The sequence below is a fragment of the Prunus mume genome, linkage group LG5 (assembly GCF_029339155.1).
Source record: "Prunus mume cultivar Tortuosa linkage group LG5, ASM2933915v1, whole genome shotgun sequence".
NCBI lineage: Eukaryota > Viridiplantae > Streptophyta > Magnoliopsida > Rosales > Rosaceae > Prunus > Prunus mume.
The window spans coordinates 10,185,921-10,191,920 of record NC_142702.1 but is presented as its reverse complement, the minus strand read 5'-3'; positions in this window follow the sequence as shown (position 1 = coordinate 10,191,920).

The following is a 6,000-nucleotide window of genomic DNA, read 5'->3' as shown; positions in this document are numbered from 1 at the left end:
AGATCTGCAGTCAAATCGCCACATAGCCTCAGGGTCCCACGCCCCATTTAATGAAGTAATGCCTCTGACTATCGCAGCAAGCCCACTAGTCGCAAAAAGCATTTAATGCACGAGGAAGAGGGAAGTAGTGAAGTCGAGGATTTGGTAATAGAGATCAGAGTGGTTAGGCACAAACATTCTCACAAGTATGCTTACAACTTGAGGTCAGATCACCAACCACCAGACCAGGGAATTAAATAGATTCCCAAGGCCAAGGGGGCAGAACCCACGATCAGGGCGGTGGCCGAGATTTACCCGAATCCATGGGGGTCACACCACCATGCTTCAAGATCCCAAATGCCAATTTGACCACCCACTTATCCCGATTAGGCTCTACCACACAGATCTTTTCAGCCTCGATTGTCCCTCCAGGACTCCCCCTATAAATACTAAGCTCAAGACTACATTCAAAGGGTTCAAACACCAAACCAAAAGCCTCCCACGGAGCAAATTATATTTTCCTGTAATGTACTTTCAATACCTTTATTTGCTTTCCTAAGAGTAGTGGTAGATCGTACGGAAAATCCATTCATCAATATATCATACGACCCTTGATTTTCAAGGCACCGGAGCACCACCTCTGTTGTCATCTCATTCACCTCATATATCATACGACGTTCGCTCTCTAAGCAACGCGCCGGAGCACGTCCTAAAACCCACCACTAACACCACCATTAAACGGCCTTGTAGCTCGGGCCGTGAACACAACGGTCGAGATCGGTTCCTTTCTCGGCCACAATGTCGTTTGATCAGGAGTTGAACTCGAAACAAGCGCATCATTTAAACCATCTTCGACCCAATCCTCATCACCATCTCGACACACGGTGAGACCGTCTGGCATGCCCGCGCACAACCACACCGCATCTAAAAGAAGGGCGTCACGTGTTAGCGCACATTCCTCGGCTCGGTGCACCAGGCCGTGAGATTTGCACAGCCAACACAGGTGTTTCGAGCTAAGGGGATATGCGCCAACACAGATTATCCTAGTTTGTGTTGGATGGGGTATGCGCAGGAGTTCTAGGACGGTCTGCCGTGCATTTGATGAGGATGCATACGGATAGATGGATGGATTAAGTGTGCCTGTTTGATCTAACTTTGGTCAAAGCGATTATGGCTGAGAGAGGAACATTCTCGACCATCAGGTTCACGACCTCAGCTATAGGGCCGTTGATTGGGGTTAGTGGTGGAAACGATGGTTGGTGGATTTGGATGGTGCTCCAAAGACTCACTAGATTGTGAAGGTTGTATGATATATAGGGTGGACAGAATAGTAGTCGGGATGGTGCTCCGGCGTCTTAAAAATCAAGGGTCGTATGATATATTGATAGATAGATGGCTTAGCTTTAACATTACTCCTAGGAAAGCATTTAAAGATATTGAAAGTGCATGATTAGAAGATAAATGACAGGAACAGATAAGTTGCTCCGTTGGAGGCTCCCTTTTGAACGTTGTTGAGGGTCTTGTTTTTATAGGGAGAAGATGAAGCATGGGTTGATGGATGCGAGGCCTTGAGGGGCTGCATCTGCTTTTCTCTTTTGGCAACAGGTCCCTCAGGTAGTTGGTTCAGGATTTGTTTATTCCTAGTGGCTTTAGTGGCTAACAACCAGCACATTTCTAGAGATAGTGGACATGTCAGAATTCTTATCCTCGGTCAAGTACTGTTCATGGTGGAGGTTGAGTTTTTATCCCTCGTCCTAATCTAATTGGAGGATGTCAGGGACTTTGGATAGATGTCAAGGAAAGTGGCCTTTTTCGTTTGTCACTAATGATGGTTTCTTGTAGCTCATTCTAACAAATTCCAACACGTGCTTTTTCCTAATGTGGAAAGTCTTCTCCTTTTCTGGAAAGTCTTCTCATTTTCTAGAAATCACGTTCCATGTTTCCCTTAGTGTGCCACTTTTCCAGAAAATCCCACTCCAGGGTTTACTCAGTATGTAGTCCTTTTTCATCTCCTAAGAAGGTCGCCACATCAAGGTGTTATCCCTTAGTTGGAAGATAGGTTACAATTTGGATTGTGGTCAGGTCCACTGATGGAAGACTCGGCCATGGTTAATTCTGTCATGTCTTGATAACTTGGGAACCTATCTTGGGACGAGCCTGAATACTAGGCTGAGCTCATTCGTTGAGTTGAGCTTGTCTGCTGCGTCGAGCCTCCTATTAGGGCGAGCTTGTCCATTAGGTCGAGGAATGGTCGTGGAAACCTTCAAATAATAAGCTTTGGATGTGAGTCTATGATGTATGGGCTTAAGTTTGAGCTAAGATTCTGGCCTATAGGCTCCAGGTATGTCATTGTGGCTAGGAGCAGTTTAGGATTCAATATTACTATGATGGAAAGGTCTCGTGAATTTAACTTCTTTAAACTGCTTTCCATTCATATCTTTATCCATGGACTTGTTACTTTGTGTACATTATGTATCTTAGAGTAACATTCACGCCCCTTTGAATATATTAATTATATTATATCCCTAGAATATTCCATTTTATATTGGCTTCTAGGGCTTATATCCAACAAGGTCATGCCCTAACAAAATTAGGGGTCAAACTAGAGTACCAAGTGAATGCCTTACTAGACAAGGAACTACCAAATAACCTTAATTTAAGTAGAGGTTGTGTTTCTATAGATACATATTAGGTAGAAAATCGCCCTACATGCTCTACCATTGCCCCCATTGTTACCATTGCTGATGCTACTAGCTTCATTGGTAATATTGTTTGTGGTAGTAGCCTGTTTCCATCGTTCTCTGTACCTACCCCCTTGTCCAGGTTTTGGTATACTTGGAGGAGGTAAAGCAGATCTATGCTATGGATTTTGATACTTGGCTTGAACCACTTTTGGTGTTGTTGGTTTGAGCATAGTCTGCTTGTCTTTGCCATTATTTGGCTAGACAATAGTATTCTCTGGGATGCTCAAACCCACAATTAGCCGAATATGTGGTAAGAAGGACAATGGATTATGGAGAATTCTGATTAGCATTCCCATGACCACTAGGTTGGCCTTCAAATAGAATCGAACTCCCAATAGATGTTGTAACGGCTTGGAAACTGGCACCTTCCTTCCTTGGACTAATGGATTTTTGCTGCAATAGTTCAGCAGTTTTGTTGTAACTAGCCTCAACTGCCATTGTGATGTCATATTTTTTATTTTGATTCAAACCAGTAAGACTCTCTTGTATTATGTTGAATCCCTCTTTCATGACTCGCAACATGTAGTTGAATTGCTGCAGTGAAGGGATCATTGTTACCAGTTGTTCCTTCTCTTTGGTTTGAACATAAATAGCATCTGATCCTACGGAAAGTGCCAGTTTTGTTAACCATACTAGTGATCCTACCATATGGGTTCTTTCTGGATGGGTTCCATTTGGTGAGCTGATTCCTTCATATAAATCTTTATGCGAGTTTTGTTAACCATACTAGTGATCCTACCGGAAGTGCCAAAAATATGTACTTGCCAAAGTGTTTGTGGGCTTTTGGAGAACATTGCGATGCCCCAAGTTCTTTGCAGGCTGTATTTTGGTTGCATTGCATTGCTTATTGGTAAAGAAAAGGTAGTTTGGGCCCTTGGGTTGGGCTCAAAGCTTACCTTTCCTTTAAATGCTTTAGGCGTGCCACTACTAGTGTTTTACCCTTCTAGTAGGAAGAGAAGATGAATGATTAGATAATGTGAAGATGATGTTGCACTCGCTATGGAAGAATCTGATTAGATAAGAGGACTTTAACATTTCACTTGCTATGGAATAAAACTTGGAAGAAATAAAAACTTTAAACTGATATCGAACATAAAGCACAATAAAAATCTAAAGGTAACAATGTCTGAAAGGCATAATATTGTTACAAGAAAGCAAATACAAGTCCATATGAACCAAATAAACTTAATTAAAAACAATAAGTACCTTAACAGAGCACAAGGGAAGCTCATTGGACAGAAACATCATTCTTTGGACACCACTGTAATCTACTTGAGACGGTACAATGAGTCCGATAAAGATTGTCAACAGTATTTGGAATACTCAAAAAAGCTTGCATATACGAATTTGATCTTAGATAAGCTAGAATGAACGTCTAACTTATAAAATCATACCAAGGACTAATGTTGTCAAAGCGTTAAGGTTACAAACAATAACGATGTAATTCCTATTAGGAGTTGTCAATTGGGAATTAGACAGAGTATGTGTTTGGGAACATAAAAGAATTCCAATAAGAAGTTGTCAATTGGGAACTCAAGAGATTGAGAAAGGATTTTATTCAAGTCTTGGCCTTTGGTCTACTAGGAGACGCGTTTGTGAAGTTGTTTGAGTCGAGTATATTTGAAGTTTGTTCAAATAAGTTGTTCATTCTTTAGAAAATTGGATATCCTTTGAATCAAATCTTCTTTGGTTATTTAAAGCCTTTTTGGTTCCTTGGTTTTGCACGCTTGGTAAAGAAGTATCTTGGTTGAGTACCAATTTCTTCCTTTTGGAGGATCTCTAACCTTCCCTTCATCTTCATGATCTAGCTGGCTTTAAACAAATCAATGCTGCTGAGCCTCACGGTTCAAATCGCATTTAATGAGGTTGTCTCGCCTCCTCTTCTGCTGTCTGACTTTCTATCAGTTGTCGAGGTCAACTTTGAGTTCACAATTGGATGTTTACGCCTTTAACCAGGTAAAAGCAACAGTCCTCTAGGATTAGTTAGAAACCTTTAAATAAACAAAATCATCAGATATTTTGTTTATTTAACTCAATAATTTCTTTTTTCGGAACCAATTATGGCACGCCATGTGTTAGTAAGAAACTTGATTTCCCTTCTAATTCATAAATTGACATTGCCTTGCTAATTTATGAGTTTTTAAGAAAAGAAATAAACTTGTTATTTTGGGATTCAATCATTATCTGTTTCATCATTCATTTAATTTTGGCTTTATAAACATTAATATAATCCCCTTCGGACATATTTTGTCCAATGAATTCTTGTCTTTTTTGGTTGACCAATTGTTGGGCAATTCTTTTAAGGGAGTTTTACTAAAACACCCAAAATGGGAGCTGAAATTATAAAAAAACCCAACACTCAAAACACTTTATAAACACACCCAAAATCCATCATTACACACACTCAAATCTCATTTATAAACACACCCAAAAAATATACAATTGTTGACTTTGGGGTTGATTTTGGGTGTGTTTCTATGTTTAAATAGTGTTTGGGTTTTTTTATAAATACATGTCTAGGATTGGGTTTATTTATAAATTTATATTCTTTTAATATCCGGTGCTATCAGATGAGCTTTTGGGGCTTTAATCAACTATTCACAAAATCGGCCCCTTGATAGTAAAAATTGAGTTGTGCTAATTTTGGTCCAAACACACGCCATAAAGGTGAGGCTTTGAATCTTCTTCTCTTCCCTCTAACTATTTTGAGATGTTTTATTACAGTTTCTGTTTACCCCAAAAAGGACTCCCCGGCATGTGCGTGGGGTTTGGTCGTGGAGTTTGCTAGTTGCGATTGCGAAGGCGTGCCACTGTTGGTATTGAAAAAGTCCAACAGATTGAAAATGGTAAGACTGGAAAATGCACATCGATATTGACTTTAATCAATCGATTGTGGATTGGGCAGGGAACTGACCAAATACAAGTTCTTTTCTATGCCTTAATTAAGAGGACTTCAATATTCATCTAGTGCAAAAATGGTAACTGAAAGAAGCTGAAATTGAACAGTAATGGAAATGATAGAAGTTTATCATAATATTTCTCTATTAGAAAACTTGAAAGAAAAAGGAAATACATAAACAACACAGCCTGAATATTTCTCTATTCAGACCTGGATATATAAAATTAAAATGAAGATTGAAGATTTCTCTATTCAATCTTGTACAAGAAAAAATCATACCAAGAGTTGGCAAAGCAAAATAAAGAAAATTCCTCACGAGTTGTCAATTGGGAATTCAGAGAATGAAAAAGGAAAATTGTTTTAAGCTTTTGAGTTGAG